This window comes from Bos grunniens, chromosome 11 (assembly GCF_055505025.1).
Source record: "Bos grunniens cultivar Pamir isolate PY7600 chromosome 11, Bosgru_T2T1.0, whole genome shotgun sequence".
Classification (NCBI taxonomy): domain Eukaryota; kingdom Metazoa; phylum Chordata; class Mammalia; order Artiodactyla; family Bovidae; genus Bos; species Bos grunniens.
Window position 1 is genome coordinate 27,256,892 of NC_141175.1, and position 18,692 is coordinate 27,275,583.

Genomic DNA, 18,692 nt, shown 5'->3' on the forward strand with positions numbered 1-18,692 from the left:
AGGTGGATTCCTTACCAACTGAGCTGCCAAACTTGGGAGAACAACATAGAGGTAGGCGGTGAAATGTGTTTTGTTTTCTTGCTCAGGGCATCAACTGATTAGCTTAGTAAAACGACATTCACCTTTTAGTTCAATGATATTGTCCTCTGAGACTGACGAAATGAAGAGTCTCCTGAAGCTTCTTAAGTGCAGTGAGGTGTGAGGTCTGCTTGAAGACAAGTATCTTAAACGGTGGCTGTCTGCATCTGAGTTTCAAGGAAGAGACAGTGGGGTGCCCAGACTTCTAGAGTGCAAGGACTGTGCGTTTGTATTCAAGGAACCCAGTGTGGTGCGTAGCACAGAGTAGAAACCAGTAGCTTAATGAATTACTTAATGGTTTAATGAGTTAGGAGTTGGGTGATCTGTGTTCTATCTGGGTGGCTTTTGAGCTCCTGCTATATCCTCATTTTGGTTTTCTCGCCTATGAAATGTAGGTTCATGTTTGAAGACTCTTGCTTTGATACTTTCTCAGTTAATAAAATTACAAAAATCCACCATCTCAGAAAGGAAAGGGCCCAGGGTGAGTGACTATGCTCAGGAGGGAAGAGAAAGTCTCTGAAGTATATATGACATCAGTTCATGCAGCAAAATGAAATCAAATAAGGTCCAAAGCAAGTGCATTTCAAGTGGAGAGTCTGAGGTTGACCGAACAGTTCAGAGATTAAATATTCAAGGTTAAAGCTACATTTCCATTAAGGGAATCTATACCTCTGTTCCACTCAAGAGAACTTTTTTTTTTTTCCCCAGTGCTTTTTGTCTACAGAGTTCTTTGGAACACTAAAACTTCAGGAAGAGAAAAGATGAAAGAAACTGAGGCCAGAAGTCTTGATATATTTATGAAATTAATTGTTTCAGTTGATTTAAAGAGGTCAAGGCTGCCTAGAGGGATGGGATGTGAGGTTGGAGGGAGACTCAGGAGAGAGGAGCTTTATGCATACTTATAGTTGGTACTTGGGCTTCCCTGATGGCTCAGTCGTAAAGAATCCACTTACAATACAGGAGACACACGTTTGATCCCTGGGTCAGGAAGATCCCCTGGAGAAGGAAAGGGCAACCCACTCCACTATTCTTGACTGGGAAATCCCATGGACAGAGGAACCTGATGGGTTATAGTCCATGGGATCTCAAGAGTCGGACATGACTTAGCAACTAAACCACCACCATAGCTGATTCACACTGTTGTACAGCAGAAACTAAAACATTATAAAGCAAATATACTTCAATTAAAAATAAATTAAAAAAAATAAAAAAATACAATAAAATCCTAATTCATTTTTCATTTTAACCTAAAGCCCAGTTCATGTATCTTTATATCAATAATAAATATAATGAATATCAAAAAAAGGGTCAAGGATGGAAATGTTATGTTGCATGCCTATTTCATCTAATACTTGACAGAATAAATAATTCATGGCAATACATGAGTTACCTGGGAAAAGGTGGGACTTTTCCCACTCAGTCACTCAGTTCCTAGCCATGTTTCTGGTTCACTGTGAAGGACCATTTGGTTGAGATAACAGGCACTGGAATCTCTAAACGCAGGTGTTATTATTTTCTAATGTTCCTCCTTTAAATTCTCACCTAAAATTCAGCCCAGAATTTTCACTTGAATCTTTGTTGATATTTGAGGAGCTTTGGAAGAGAAAGAGAGCCATATCTCGGAGGCCGTCTTCTTTTGTCTAGATTCAGGCATGTAGGGACATACATTGGAATTTTATTTCAAATTAGGTGATGGCCATGCTGAGGAAAAGAGAGGTAGGATGCTGAACAAAGTAAAAAAAAAAGTCACTGATTAGGACTTTGCAAAGGTTGTACTGGATGGTTATAGATATAGGCAATGTAGTCATAAAGTTGTGTTTTTTAGGAAGAGAAAACATCATCTTTGGATAGAAAGAGCTGGTAGGTAAGTCAGGGAACGGTTTTGGGAGGAATTTGAGTTCAGGACTGAATTTTAATCATGAAGGAATGTGAAGGTCGAGGCAGAGTCTAGCCTTTGCATGCATTGATTTGGAGCAGAGTAAAGAAGATGGTTGAAAGAGCTGAACAAATGAGCTATTTCTGTTGCACTTCAGAGCAAATACCATTGCACTTTCTTGACTCTGTATCTCTTCCCTGCTTGCCTCCAGTATTGATCCCAGAATCCAGGTCAGGCTGAAGTGGAAACCAACTAGTTTCAGCTTCTAAGGATTTGATGTCAAGGATCCTAGTAGGTCATTGCAATACCAGTCTACTTAGGAAAGTGCTATTTCCAAATGCTTCTTGTTCTAGAGGTTTTCAGAAATTTGAGTGTTTGAAATTCTTTAGAAAGGCATGAGAGAAGTCAGTGGTAAGTATAAGTCCACTGAAAGTGCTGCTTCTGAAAGAGTTAGCTGTGTATGGGCTCAGTGGTGTCCAACTCTCTGCAACCCCCTGGACTGTAGCTCTCCATGCTTCTCTTCCATGGAATTTTCCAGGCAAGAATACTGAAGTGGGTTTGCATTTCCTACTCCAGGGAATCTTCCCAACCCAGGGATCAAACCCGAGTCTCTTGAGTCTCCTGCAGTGGCAAGTAGGTTCTTTACCACTCTACCACCTGGGAAGCCTGGAAGAGTTAGCTACTTGGCATTAATGACAGTAGTGGATATGACACCTGTTAGGTTCACTAGTATGAAACTGTCATCTGATCAGAATGTTCCCTTTCCCTCCAGTTCTCTTGAAGTATCACAACTTTCAGGCTGTGGTCCACTCTTTGCTGGAAGACTGGGGGGGGAATGTGTGGAAATCTCTAGCTTATCTCTCAGGGTCTGCAACAGTTAAATCCATTCCAATTTCAAGCAAAATAATTCCTTATGGTGGGAGGAAGGTTTTAGTTCTCAGATCAGGTAGTCATTAGCTAAGCTATTGTCCATCTGCTAACTTCAAACTTACTGACTTCTTTTGGGAAATGAAAATAAAACCCAGAAATTTAAAAAAGAGACCTGAATAAGTTTCATGTGCTGCCAACCATAAAAGATACCATTTGAATTTATGAATAACGAATAAAAGGGCTTTCAATTGGACTCAATTTTCTTGGCTGCTACCAAACTTCCCTATGAAACAAATATCCATTAACTGATATGCTGGTCATCTCTCAGGACACATTAAATATGACTGGAATGCTAGATGAGGTCAGAAATCATTTGTAGTGTGAAATGAGTCTTAAAATTCATTACTTCTTTAGTTTCTTACCCTTATAAAAGTTTCCAAGCTTAGAGAAATACTGAAATTCTTCCCAAAGGAGAGCATGAACTGATTCAGATGAGCTAAATTAACAGAGAAACCTGAAAGCTCCCTAAAGTAATTGCCCACATGGGGATTTTACACAGAATAATAAAGGACATGTGGTGGACTAAAGAGTGAGAGACCAATCCTGGTTCTGGTGATGCTCTTTGTAGCTGTTACACCTTACACAAATCTTCAAATCTTCTTTTTCATTAGCAATACGATGAAACCTACTTATAAATTGTTTTGAAAATCTGTACCACAGTTTCTAGCATATATACTCAGATTTATAAATATGTGTCTTTATATGCGGAGTACATCATGAGAAACTCTGGGCTAGAAGAAGCACAAGCTGGAATCAAGATTGCCAGGAGAAATATCAATAACCTCAGATATGCAGATGACACTACCCTTTTGGCAGAAAATGAAGAGGAACTAAAAAGCCTCTTGAAAGTGAAAGAGGAGAGTGAAAAAGTTGGCTTATAGCTCAACATTCAGAAAACTAAGATCATGGCATCTAGTCCCATCACTTCATGGGAAATAGATGGGAAACAGTGGAAACAGTGTCAGACTTTATTTTTAGGGGCTCCAAAATCACTGCAGATGGTGATTGCAGCCATGAAATTAAAAGACGCTTATTCCTTGGAAGGAAAGTTATGACCAACCTAGACAGCATATTGAAAAGCAGAGACATTACTTTGCCAACAATGGTCCGTCTAGTCAAGGCTATGGTTTTTCCTGTGGTCATGTATGGATGTGAGAGTTGGACTGTGAAGAAAGCTGAGCACTGAAGAATTGATGCTTTTGAACTGTGGTGTTGGAGAAGACTCTTGAGAGTCCCTTGGACTGAAAGGAGATCCAACCAGTCCACCCTAAAGGAGATCAGTCCTGGGTGTTCTTTGGAAGGAATGATGCTAAAGCTGAAGCTCCAGTACTTTGGCCACCTGATGCAAAGAGTTGACTCATTGGAAAAGACTCTGATGCTGGGAGGGATTGTGGGCAGGAGGAGAAGGGGACGACAGAGGATGAGATGGCTGGATGACATCACTGACTCGATGGATGTGAGTTAGGGTGAACTCTGGGAGTTGGTGATGGACAGGGAGGCCTGGTGTGCTGTGATTCATGGGGTCGCAAATAGTCGGACATAACTGAGCAACTGAACGACTACTATACTTGAAAACTTGAACAACATTTAGAAACATGTTTTAAACTTGATTATGCTTAATTGTGCTCCTTTTATTTGAGAGAGGGACTATTCTAAAGAAAAGAATGCTCTTCATCTTGAACTTTTCTCTGGTGCTATCCTTCTCAGGAGTACAACCCACCTTACTGACAATACCTCATTATTCATCACACACAAAAAAGATGTCTCCTGTAACAGTCTTTCTCTCAGAAGTCTCCTAGAAGAAATGAGATTGGGACTATTTGTGAAGAATTGAACAATTCAAAGAATTTTCAAGATCAGAATGAAATCAAGGTCTTTCAGTTTACAGACAAGAAGAAAAAACACTCACCAAAGTCTCTTGAGAATCAGAATCTACTGTTCACCTTTCTCTACGAGACACATATTTGATGAACCAAGATATCAGATGCATACATTTCGAGGACTCTCTTGAAACTGAACCTAGGCACATTTCAAATGTTGGTTTCTGATGTATGCATATTATTAGAGTCTGAAAATGATAGGCAACCAGTGTTCTTGTTTGCTAAATGAAATGCTCTTAAATCAATGTAGTAAAAGTGTCACATAAATTTATATGGGAGAGAGTTAATATGGGAATTGCCATCATTTAGGCATGAACAATATTTTTATCATTCCCATAATTCTCAAAGGTAGAAAATTATATGATCTTCAAGACTGACTAACATTTGCAAATGACCTGTGATATAGTCCAACTTTCTTCTTAAGATTACCCCTAAAAGAGGTTATTCCACTTCAGCATGAACAAACACAATGATTGTATATCCATCTCATTACTTTGCAGCTTCTGGGTTAGAAACATCTTATATTGAGCTAAATTTGATTCAATATAATTTCCATCCACTGGTCTCAAATTCCACCTTACCAAGATACAAATTTTTTCCCTCATGCAAATTAGGACCTCTCAAGAATTTGAAGTTAGCATTTTTTTCCTTTCTTTGTAAGTCTTTGGAGAAATCTGAAAAGAAATTACATGTTGCTTCCTCCAATGATTCAGGTATGTTTGCAGACGTCTAAAAGCCTGATTCATCTTGTGGATAGTTCTACCTTACTCTTTGTCCTGAATAGGGTAGGCTCTTAGAACTGGACAAATGGATATTTCTCGGTCAACAGAGATACTGATATCACTCATCCAAAAATATAAAAGTAGAATTGATCTTTCCTCCTGGTTATTCATTTTATAATGATGATATATATAATTTCAGCCTTCTGCTATCTCCCTATTACCTATTATTAGAATGACCGTGAAGTGTGCAACCCCAGTAACTGACTTCTGATTTTCTCTGACACCTGAAGTCCAGCAACATTGAGCTTTACCATACTTTCTTAGGTGATTGAAATAGAAAGTGCCAGCAGAGCAGCTGATGATCCCATTGATCAGCTTGGACTGATCAATTCAAAAGTAGCAGGGTTTGATTTTCCTGTTAGCTTTCTAGTTTCTGAGCAAAAAAATAAAACTGTTGTTAATAAAGACACTGATTGGAGAAGCTGAGATCAGAAACTTAAGGTTCATGTGTTGTTCAACAGCACACCACCAGTCTCAGTGTGGCCTTGCTCACTTTTAAGGGTTGGAAATATGCTCTGTGGTAGCTGTGCAGAGGGGCTAATGGTTTTCACATTGCATTTCTTTGTTTGGTATAAATATTTACAGTACTCCTTCTGTAAGATTTCTACTGGGATAAACCTCTTGCTATTTAAGTGATGAGTAGTTTGGGATACTTTTTTTCACATTCAGATATTTTTGTGAAAAGAAAAAAGTTAACCCATGATCTGAAAGGAGCAGAAAAGCAGAATTCTAAATTCATAACATAACCTCCCCCTTTCATTTATTTTCTGGAAGCAAATTATCTCAGATTTTGTCACCAAAGTCTTTACTTTGCCTGCATTGTGTAAGGCATTTTCACGATGAATAGAACCTTAGTTCTTCTGCTAGGGTATGACACTCCAGTCTCTCCTGAATGTCCTGGGTGATCAATGAGGACTTTCCTTCCTGGCTGGTCAGAGATTGATTAGCTTCTCACCTTGGGCATCAATCATTCGGAAATCACTCAACTTATAGCTTCTCTGTCACACTTTCTTGACTGCATGCATTTGTAGTCCTTCATGCTCAGTCGCATCCAACTCTTTTCGATCCTCCAGACCACAGCCTGCCAGGTGCCTCTGTCCATGGGATTCTCCAGGCAAGAATAATGAAGTGGATTACCATGCCCTCCTCCATGCTCTTTCTGACCCCGGGGATCAAACCTGCATCTCAGGTCTCCTGCTTTGGCAGGAGGTAGTTTACCACTAGCACCGCCTGGGAAGCCCCAGCTATAGTCCTACATAAGCACAACTCAGTATTCTACGAAGACTCAAGGAGACTTCAATTAGATTTCTGGAATTATTTTTCATAACACACTCCTCTCTAAACTCTTTCCTGCACCTTCCAGCTGCTTCATCTTCCCTAGACCCTAATCTAACTTCTGTCTCCTCAGCTCAGAAAGATCGCCATGCTCTGCTTGGAGTCCCCTTCTCGGCACTGTGGTCCAGAATATGCTTTCAGATAGAAATCTGGGGTGATCAAAGGGTTCACTTTGCTATTTTCACTTTGTGGGTCACAGAAGGGTCTGTATTCAAAGTTATATTATGACTCTACTAGGGTCTGGAAAGACATTCCTGCCATACACAACTGAAAAACTGGAAAAAATATTTAAAAAATTGTTTACTGACATTGGAAAAGAGATAACAGAGGACTGTGGTCCCAGAGAAATGAGAAATGATACTGTTGCCACTAAATCATAATATTTTTCCAGAATTCTTTCTCTCATCATCTTTCTGTATACATTCATCAAATCTGTAAGGAGTGTGGGAAAAAAAACAACAACACCAAGATTTCTTGTCTTAACTTTCTATCCTTTGCAAGTGTTTGCATGCTTGTTTTTTGGGTCAATATTTTATATTAAAAACTTTCAATAGATTAATGGTTAAATTCAAGTTTGGAAACCTGAAGATTGAATATTCATACTGTATTTAAAGTAAATAGTGTGGAAGAAATAGAGTTGGGAAAAGTCATCGAAGTCAAAATGAGGGATTCTCTGGGCTAGATATTAGATTTCACACTCTTTTCAGAGTGCCTTTGGTGAATGCACCCATTATTTTTCTTCTGTCTCTGAATCTGTCAGAGAATGTAAATAAGCACTTATTATTTTTTAATCCTGAAGGACAGCAGTTTTAAAAATAATATTGCCACTGGAAGTTTAAAATTGAATAATTGCTTATAAAAAAATTAACAAGTAAACACTATTTTTTGAGGGTGCCATTTCCCTGCTTGTTTCAGGCTCCTGACATTTAACTTTTTCTGACTACATGTATGGTAAACATTAGAAATGGGAAGGACAATACATCATAAACTTCTGAGCATATTAAGGAAGTTAGGTCTCTGTGAACATACCAGCCCTTCTTCGTTACTTTATTTCACTGTAGATTTTGAAAGAAATCATGGTGTGAAATGACCATTTGAGTTTTTTCACTTCCCTTTATCAGCATGTGGTTAACATAATCAAGTTATGCATCGATTTTCATTTTTATGGACTTCTAGAAATTGTTTAAACTGAAAGAAAACAAGTTCATGTGGGATGTATAATTGGGTAATAGTTAAGGAAAGGTATTTCAGTCCTTTCCTTAACTGGGATTACAGTTAAAGGGGATTACAGTCCTATCCCCTCTCCAAACAAAGCATAATGCAGTGTTTTCTCTTCCTGGAATGCCCTCTACTCTGTCCATCAGGAAAATGTCACACATGTTTAAATCTCATTTTAAATTCTTCTTTATCAAATCTTCTCTTCCTTTATCAAGACAATATATCTGCCACATTTCCCATGCTTTCTATGAATTCAATACAACAGCAGTTTTACTGTATGTGGTTATATAATCAGTTGAATTATTGAGACTAAATATACAGTATTTATTTGCGCAGTCACAATAGTCTTCCCATGTTACAGAAATCATAGAGAATGTGATGCTTTGTTCATTTAAGATTTTCTTTGGTTTGAGTTGCAGTATCTTAAATGTTGAAGGGGGTCATTGAGAGAATGTAACCACCAGTTGGGGCTTACCTGGTGGCTCAGATGGTAAAGAATCTGCCTGCAGTGCAGGAGACCTGGTTCAATCTCTGGGTCAGGAAGATCCCCTGGAGAAGGGCATGGCTACTCACTCCAGTGTTCTTACCTGGAGAATCCCAGGGACAGAGGAACCTGGTGGGCTACAGTCCATGGCGTCGCAAAGAGTCAGACACTACTGAGTCACTAATACTTTCACTTTCAACCACCAATTGACCCAAGAGCCGGACCTTGGCAGTCAGAGGCTACTCACCCTCTCCCCTGTCCTTACAACGTGCTCTCTGTTCACTGTTCCCTCAGTGAGATACATTTTCAAAGATACTCAGGACTCCTAATTGAACTCTACAACTCTTTCTTCTTCATGATTATGCTCTTCCTGACCCCTTACTGTGGCCAGAGTCAAAATGTGGGCTGCCATCCACTCCTACCTTTATCTGGATGAGAAGTAGGGAGAAACAGGGATCTGCTTAGTTCTAGTAACAGAGCTAGAGCTCTTAGGATGGTCAAACAAGAAGAGATCTAAGAGATTTACTGCCCCCCTCAATTAAAGATGGAGAAACTGAGGCCAAGAAATGGAATCGATTTTCTAGAAATCAGCAGCTGTACTTTTACCTTGGTGATTCTTTTTTTTTTTAACCTTTCTGGATTGCAGTGAAGTCCAAGTATTTATGGATTTGTCTGTTCTGCCTTGCTGGTCTCATATGCAAAGAGCAATATTTGGCACAGAAGGAAAGTAAAGCCCAGTTCTGGCTGTCTGCTGCAGCTGGCACAGTTATAATGTTAATGGAAATTTAATGGTGGTTTTATGACTGCAGGTCTGCGGCAGGTTGGCTTCTCCTGCCTGTTGTTAATGAAATGTAGTACGCTGGTTCATCATGGATAGAATAGGTCAACAAATACTGTAGTACTTTGAAGGGAATGAAGCAGTACTTCATGGTCAAAGGCTTTGTATGACATGTCATTGGTCTTATTAGTATCTATACCTTGGTTCTTGAAATTCTCAGCATTCCACAGCTTCATAATCAGAATTATACATTGAAGCATCATTTTTGTTCACCAGTAAGGAAAATAGCTTCGTTTTTTTTTGGCTGCACTGGGTCTTCGTTGCTGTGTGTGCATTTCTCACTGCAGTGGCTTCTCTGGTGTGGGGGCTCAGTAGCTGTGGTGCACAGGCTTAGCTGCGCCACAGTATGTGCGATCTTCCTGGACCAGGGATCAAAACAGTGTTCCCTGCATTGCCTATTTGTACATATCTTTTGTTTGTTTGGACCAACCTGCATGCCCTGCAATGGAAGTACTGGAATCTTGGAGCCCTAACCGTCGTCACCCCTAGAGAAGCCCCCTAGATTCACTTCTACTAGCTCTTTTGACGTTTGAATCAACCCTGTGACCTAATTTTTCTTTCAGTCCTCATTTTACATATGAGGAAACTTAGAAACTGCCCAGATTTCTATTTCTAGAAGAGGTAGAGCTGGGATTTAAATCTAGATCTCTCTGGCCTTGGGGCTCCTCAGGTGGCTCAGCAGTAAAGAATCCACCTGCCATGCAGGAGATGCAGGAGACATGAGTTCAATCCCTGGGTTGGGAAGATTCCCTGGAGAAGGAAATGGCAATGCCCTCCAGTATCTTGGCTGGAAAGCTCCATGGACAGAGAAGCCTGCTAGGCTACAGTCCAAAGGATTACAGAGTGAAACTCGACTGATTGACTGAGCACACATGCCCTCTGGCATTAGAAAGAAAAAATGTATGGGTTTTGAACTAGCTTGATATTGTAATGACTTGGAATTGCCAGGAAAACAAGCATCGTGCCTGGATCACAGCCATGGGTTTCTGAGGCAGACAAACTCACAGGGAATTATGGAAAAAAGAAGTGAATGGGCACATTATTATCAGCTGGGGGGAGAGAATTCTGACAAACTCATTTGATCTCTGTGGAGCGCTCTTTTTTTGTGTATGCATTTTCTGACTTTTTTATTTCTTAAATTTTAATTGAAATATAGTTGATTTACAATATTGTGTTAGTTTCGAGTACAGTAAAGTGATTCAGCTATACATATATACAATACTCGGGCCTCAGCCTACAGCAGACCATAAGGCCAGCTGCTCTGTTCCACTGCCTTGCTCACAGGGCATCTTGAACTTTCCCCCATTATAGTCCTTTGAAAGGAAAGAGCAGCAAAAGAGAATCAAAGCGCTGCAACCTATTCTGACTTTTAATGCACATGCGTGTGTGTTCAGTCACCAGTTGTGTCCGACTCCTTGTGACCTGAGGGACTGTAGCCCAAGGCTCCTATGTCCATGGAATTCTACAGGAAAGAATGTTGGAGTAGTTGCCATTTATTTCTCCTCTTTTATGCACACCAATCCACTATTATTAAGAGTAGTTTCTACCTGGGTGGAAAAAGAAACACAGGAAGAAAATTAGGAAACAATGTGTTTTCCCTTCATTCATATCTGTCTTTGAAGAGCAACTGCCATATTCCCCCTTTCTACTTTAAATGCCCAAATCTGTTGGATTTGAACCCTTGCCTACCTTTCCTTTTTAAATGAGGCCTTTCCCTAATATGTCAGATTACCTGGACTCCTCATTTTCTCCTACTCATCTGTTGAATTTTTGTTAAAAAATTTCACAATACCAGAAATCTCAGTTGCTACCCCCAACCTCCTAGACTTGACTGTTTATCCTTTCATTCTTTTCAGGGCCACAGTTCTTTATTATTAATAAGTGATACAAAATACCCATCCATTCATCCATCCATCCAATTACTTAGTCCTAAAGTGAAAATGTAGACTAACTTCTAGATGTCTGATTTTGCCAGTGTAAGAGTGACACAATATATTGGTGAAATCAAATGAAGAATACTTTCTGGGGATATTGATGGGTGTGGGATTAATCTCAATATCAGAATCAATACTGAAGTGGTCCCAGGGAGTTATTATATAATTTATGTAAGTGACTACCAGACTTCAACTCAGTCCAGACGCTATCATCAGACATATATCTATATTTATTTCATTATGCAAATGAAATTATTGGTGGTCAGGTTCTGTTGTAATTCAGCTCTGCTAACTAGACGTGTAAGATGAATATTTAAACAGGACATTAAGCAGGGTCTTGATGTTCAGTGAGGGTTGATGAGAAAGCAGATGAATTCTGCATGGGAGTCAAGTTGACTGAATTTTCAGCTTGGACTTGCCACTAACTAACATTGTGAGCCTACAATAATTCCCTTCTTGAGCTCAGTCTTCCAATGGTAAGATGGAGAGGAGGGCACTCTTAAACACTGTAGATCTAGAATTTTGTGGTGTAGGGGTTATCTCTAGAAGTCTGATCTCAGTTCCTTTCCAAGATCTAATTTAGATAGCATTTCTTCATGAAGTCTGATCTCATTTCCCTGATACAGTAACTTCTTCTTTCAACCCCCAGTGCATTTTAATGAATGAAGTTTTAACACTCCATCAGTGCAGTTCAGTTCAGTCACTCAGTCGTGTCCGACTCTTTGCAACCCCATGAATCGCAGCACGCCAGGCCTCCCTGTCCATCACCAACTCCCGGGGTTCACACAAACTCATGTCCATCGAGTTGGTGATGCCATCCAGCCATCTCATTCTCTGTCGTCTCCTTCTCCTCCTGCCCCCAATCCCTCCCAGCATCAGAGTCTTTTCCAATGAGTCAACTCTTTGCATCAGGTGGCCAAAGTATTGGAGTTTCAGCTTTAGCATCATTCCTTCCAAAGAACACCCAGGACTGACCTCCTTTAGAATGGACTGGTTGGATCTCCTTGCAGTCCAAGGGACTCTCAAGACTCTTCTCCAACACCACAGTTCAAAAAGCATCAATTCTTTGGTGCTCAGCTTTCTTCACAGTCCAACTTTAACATCCATACATGACCACTAGAAAAACCATAGCCTTGACTAGATGGACCTTTGTTGGCAAAGTAATGTCTCTGCTTTTGAATATGCTATCTAGGTTGGTCATAACTTTCCTTCCAAGGAGTAAGTGTCTCTTAATTTCATGCTGCAATCACCATCTGCAGTGATTTTGGATCCCCCATAAATAAAGTCTGACACTGTTTCCACTGTTTCCCCATCTATTTCCCATGAAGTGATGGGACCAGATGCCATGATCTTTGTTTTCTGAATGTTGAGCTTTAAGCCAACTTTTTTACTCTCCTCTTTCACTTTCATCAAGAGGCTTTTCAGTTCCTCTTCACTTTTTTCCATAAGGGTGTTGTCATCTGCGTATCTGAGGTTATTGATATTTCTCCTGGCATGCTTTGCATTATTATTTTGGGGGACCACTTTCTAGTCTTCTACTAAGTCTTCTGTAGAAATTTTTCATAGCAGTTTAGATCTAAATGTAAAACACAGAACTCTAAAACTCTTAGAAGATAACAAGGGAAAAAATCTAGATGACCTTGGCTATGGCAGTGACTTTATAGATACAGCACTAAGGGCACAGTCCATGAAAGCAATAATTGATTAACCATATTTCATTAAAATAAAAACTTATGCTCTGCAACATATACTAATAAGAGAATAAGAAGAGAAGTTGCAGACCGGGAGCAAATAATTGCAAAAAAAGTATCTAATAAAGAACTGCTCTCCAAAATATAAGAACTCTTGAAACATAATAGTAATAAAATTAAGATCTCAATTAAAAAATGGCAGAAGACTTGCCAGATACATCTCATCAGAGATGTAAAAATGGCAAGGAAGCATATGAAAAGATGCTTCACATCATATGTTATTAGAGAAATGCAAATTAAAACAAAGAGATATCACTATATACCTTTTAGAGTGACCAAAATTTGCAACAACATCAAACACGAGATGCTGGCAAGGATGCACCGCAAGAGGAGCTCTTTCATTGCTGGTGAGAAAGCGAAATGGTACAGCCACTTTGAAAAACACTTTGGCAGTTTCTTAACTTTTCTTTTTTGGCCTGTTGATGTGATTGATTTTCAAGTGTTGCACCAGTTTCGCCTACCTGAGGCAAATCCCACGTGGTTGTGGTATATAATTCTTTTTTACATACTGTTGGCTTTGATTTGCTAATATTTTGTTGTGGATTTTTGCATCTCACCATTTACCATATTGCATCAATTATCCTGTAATTCAAATTAACTCAAACATATTCCATTGTTGAGTTCAATGAAAATACCACAAAATAACATTTTTATATAGGAGTTCAGGATGCTGAAAACAAATTATTAATAGTATTCACTAATTATCCTAAGTATATTACTTAATTCAATTGTCACATGTAATATGGAAATCAGTGTTATTACTTCCATCCTTCAGATGAGAAAATGATTTACTCTTCATTTAATTACCAATGCATTTTGTGTGAATACAGCATAAATTGTGGAAAGGAGTTAAACTCAGCTCCTAATCTCATCTAGTAAACAGCAGAGACAAAGTGGACCGATTACAAAATCCATGTTCTTTCTATTATAATATTTGGAAGCCAGCTTACTTTAGGCTGATGAATGCCATTACCCTTGGAAGTAATAGTTAAGTGGGAGAAAGCTGGGAAGATTTAAAATTCTTCAAACAACAGACGTAAGGCTCTGGAGGCTTTGGGCCTTCTTTAAAGTCTCAGGGCTTCCTAGAAGGAGGCTGCCTAAGAGCAATGCCTTGAAACCCAACCAACTCCCCATCTAGAAGCAAGAGCTTGCAATATGGCAATCACTGGGCCAGAGGACAATCATAAATAGAACCTCTCATGTGAACTCAAGGAAGCCTTTTTAATTTTAACTGGACTCTGGGGATGTGTCTTATTGTTTCAAAAATGAACCACGGACACTCAACCAGTCTCATCACGTATCTGTAGATGGCCTAGATCCCTGTCCATTAGGCTGGTTATCTGCCTCAGTCTCCTTTCTTAGTTATAAGTAGATACCAGCAGGCTTTCCTGGTACCTCAGCTGGTAAAGAATCCACCTACAATACAGGAGACCCCAATTCGATTCCTGGGTTGGGAGGATCCCCTGGAGAAGAGATAGGCTACTCACTCCAGTATTCTTGGGCTTCCTTGGTGGCTCAAATGGTAAAGAATCTGCTTGCAATGTGGGAGACCTGGGTTCGATCCCTGGGTTGGGAAGGTTGCTTGGAGAAGGGCATGGTAACCCACTCTAGTATTCTTGCCCAGGGAATCACCGTGGACAGAGGAGCCTGGAGGGCTGCAGTCCATAGGGTCACAAACAGTCAGACATGCCTGAGTGACTAAGCACAGCACAGCATAGCTCAGTCACACTGGACCCACAGTATCCAGCCAAGTTCTTGTCAGTCCTTTCTCCCTGGTCCGGTTCCCATTCAATATCCATTTGTTTCTACTCAGAGCCACGTTGCAAATGGAAAGACTCCCCCAGAATCGTGGGCAACCGTGGTCCAACTCTGAAGCATGGGCCCAATGTCCTTATTTCCTGCTGCTATTTTCAGCCAACTCGAGCTGAAGAATAATGGATCCTGTGATTACTTCTCTTCCCACACTCTCGATTCCTATCTGAACCTCCCAGCTGCCCTTTGCAGAACAGCATTTGTGGTAAACTATTCCTTAGTTTTAGCGCTCTGCACATTCCTGAAGCCTCATCTTGCATCAAACTCATGTCAGGATGTTATGAATGTCTATGCAGATTGTACTGTGGAGTCCAGTTCTGTGATACAGCCTCTTTTCTTCACAACTGCAAAAAACCAGCCATGGCTGAGATGTCCTGAACTAGAGGTCAGTCAGTCCCATGACAATTTCCTTATTAATACTTTGCAATATGACTGTTTCAGCTTGGGAAGGCTAAAGTTTCAGATAAGCTTAGATACGCTGCATTTAAATGATTGCATAAACAGTTTTGATGGATGATGACTACTTACAAGGCAGCTAGACCCATGCAACCTCAAAAGCATTTCAGCACCACTGCCAAATTTGTCCAGGCTGATCCGAAGACCAGACAGTCCTTTGCTGTGAGTAACTCATGCAGCTGTACAAACAGGCTTCAGATCTATTTGTTTCTTTAATCCAATTGGATTCTACTGGGACATGATTCATTCTGATACTTCTATGATTTATGATTGTAATGATAAGCCTTCTATAATCCTGAAGCTTAAAGGGCTTCGGCACCCTGGCCTGGGGAAGTCATCAGATTTAGTGGAAACAAAGTTGGTCTTAGCATTAGAAACCTTATCCTGAAATCACATGAAAGACAAAAAATAAAGTTGCTCTGTTCCTCCTCTCTTCCCCCACCTCTGTCCATATTCTTTTTGGCAAATTGATGAACACATAACCAATTGAATTAAAACTAGTTTTAGTTCCAAAGCCATTAGGAAACAAGGTCCTGGGGGAGATTTTAAGTAATTTCATTTCAGCTGATTAAGATGTTTAGATAAGATGCATCCCATTTAATGCTTGGAAACACTGTCGAAGTCAAAAGCACACTAAGTATACAATCTCTTATGAGCTGGCAAATTGGTGGTGGTACCTACTTAAAACTTCTGTTAATTCTGTAAAAATTCCCTGAAAGCTTTCCTGATTCCCTACTCATAAGGCAAAGGTCTAAGGTCTCCAGGCATCTGTGAGATGAATTCCCAACCATCAAAAATATGTTCACATTTGCTTATTTTTAGTTTGTTTAGCTTACTTAGATCTAGTCTTGTTTTGGAGCCTGTTCTTGTCCCCGTTTTGATATTTTAGTCTTATTTAATGATTTGGATTCCATACATTTCAAGAATGATCTAGACTGGTATGGAGAGTTCATCACCAGCTAATCCCATTTGACAGGAAGTAAAGAGGCCTCAAGAAAAGAGGCCTTAAGTTTTCTATGGAAAAATAATATGATGTCACATCCAGAAATACATAATCAGGCACTTTACAAGTCATCACTGGCTACTTTTTTGTCCCATGCCTATACAGAGAATATCAGATCAGTGCTGCTGTCCTTAGAATGCTTACAGTCTTGTGAGATACAAAATAACGACAGGTAATATTTCTTTAAGGCTTTCCTGGTGGCTCATTAGTAAAGAATTCACCTTCCAATGCAGGAGATACAAGTTCAATCCTTGGATCAGAAAGATTCCTTGGAATAAGAAATGTCAACCCAGTATTCTTGCTTGGGAAATCCTATGGCCAGAGAAGCCTGGTGGGCTATCGTCCATGGGGTCACAAAAGAGTCGGATGTGACTTAGTGCCTAGATGAAACATTTCTTTAGTTCCTCACATGTGCTAGACATTTCACTAAGTGCTTCGCATGGGCTATTTCATTTAATCCTATGAATTGTCCTATGAATAGGCACTGTGATTACTCCTATTTTAAAGATTAGAAAACTAAGGCAATTAAAGGCATTAAGTAACTTGTCCAAGATAATACATCTAGGTTATTTTGGAATTGGGATTTGAACCAAGTTACTGTAACTGTAGGGCTCTGGCATGTAACCATCACCCAACCCTGCTTTACGGAAGGATGATGTGCAATTTTACATGAGGATTGTACAATATTCTTTAGGATAACAAAGGAGACATTATTTGCCTTTGATTAGCTAGGGGAGCTGATGGAAAGAATTCACTCATGTACCAACTATGTCAAAGCCCCGTTCCATGGATGCTAGTCATTATGGAAACGAGGCAAGGAGGAATGTCCAGATTCAGAGCCACTCTGGGTGGCAATGCGAATCGGGGAGGCTCTGTTCAGAGCCACAGCTCCTCATTCCTAAAATATTTCCTCTTTATTGGTGATATTCTTTAAGGTAATGGTTTTGTCACTAGAGTGCAGTATAATGGACAGAGAATTTGCTGTCAGAAAGATACAAAGTTCAAATGTCTACTGCATAAGTTACTAGTTTTACTGCATGTGTGCTAAGTCGCTTCAGTTGTGTCTGACTCTTTGCGACCCTATGGACCGTAGCCTGCCAAGCTCCTCTGTGCATGGGATTCTCCAGGCAAGAATACTGGAATGGGTTGCCATGCCCTCCTCCACTTTCCCTGGAGGAGGGCATGGCAACTAGCTTTATTACCTTGAGCATATTTCTCCAAGTCTTTGAATTTTGTCATGTGCAAAATGAAGACATTAATACTTTCCTCAGAAGCCTATTATGAGCATAAAAGACTAAAGGGAGAAATGACCAAGAAATGACCCGCCAGCTTCATTGCCTGCAATGTGCTGTGCCAACTCAGGGGCAGTTTCTCCCTTTCAGAGTTGGCTCTCAGGGAAAGTTTTCATATCTTTGTTGTGTACTTCAGTGGAATCACATTCCGAACTAGATTTTCTTTCTCAAAAGGGCAGCTGAACACCAGGACTGACCTTTCACTGGCTTCTTCCCGTCAAGAGATATCAAATGTCAGAGATTTTACTGATGATGTTTTCTTGGGGGAATATTTTAATGGTGTGAAATTCAGCTGCCGAGCAGGCAGTTTTTCTGTTAATTATTCAAGTCTTGGGGGGGGTGGCGTCTTCTCATCTGTGAAATAGTCCTAAACTCTAAGGGTTAAAGGGAAGGAACAGCTGAATCCTGAGAGATGTTGGGAGGAAAGCAAAACCCAACAGCACAGCCTAATCTCTGAGCTGTAATGAAAATGTGAGGGTCTGTGGTTACCTCAACTCTGATGTGAAGTTTCCATCTCTCCAGACAGCAATACAAGGCAGGGTGTTGCTCTGCAAAAATGGGCTGAAGTCACACAATTTCCAAATAGCCTCCTTCCTGTCAGCAAGTGAACAATCTTGGTTGGAATCAATACGTTGAATTAAGGAATCAGTATGCAGGGACCCTATATCATGCCACTCATAGATCTTTGCCAAGCATATGGAAAGTATTTTGAGCATCATTCTAGTTACTTGAACAGGTGTACTTAGTGCTAACTTCTACTTCTCCAAACATCCAAACACTTTGGGGATACTGAATCCCAAAAATCTTCAGATGTAATTCATCCAGCTAACATATTTCCTTTCAATTTATTTTTTCATGTACCATTTTCTCCACTGTCTCCTCTTCCTCATATTTGCCCCTCTTTCCCTTTTTTCTTTTTGTTTTGAGAAAGGGTTACTGTGGATGAAAGCCATTTTCACTTCTCTATTTAGATTTCAGATCTTTGATGGCATTAAGTAAGCTATATCTAATTCATAAAATTTC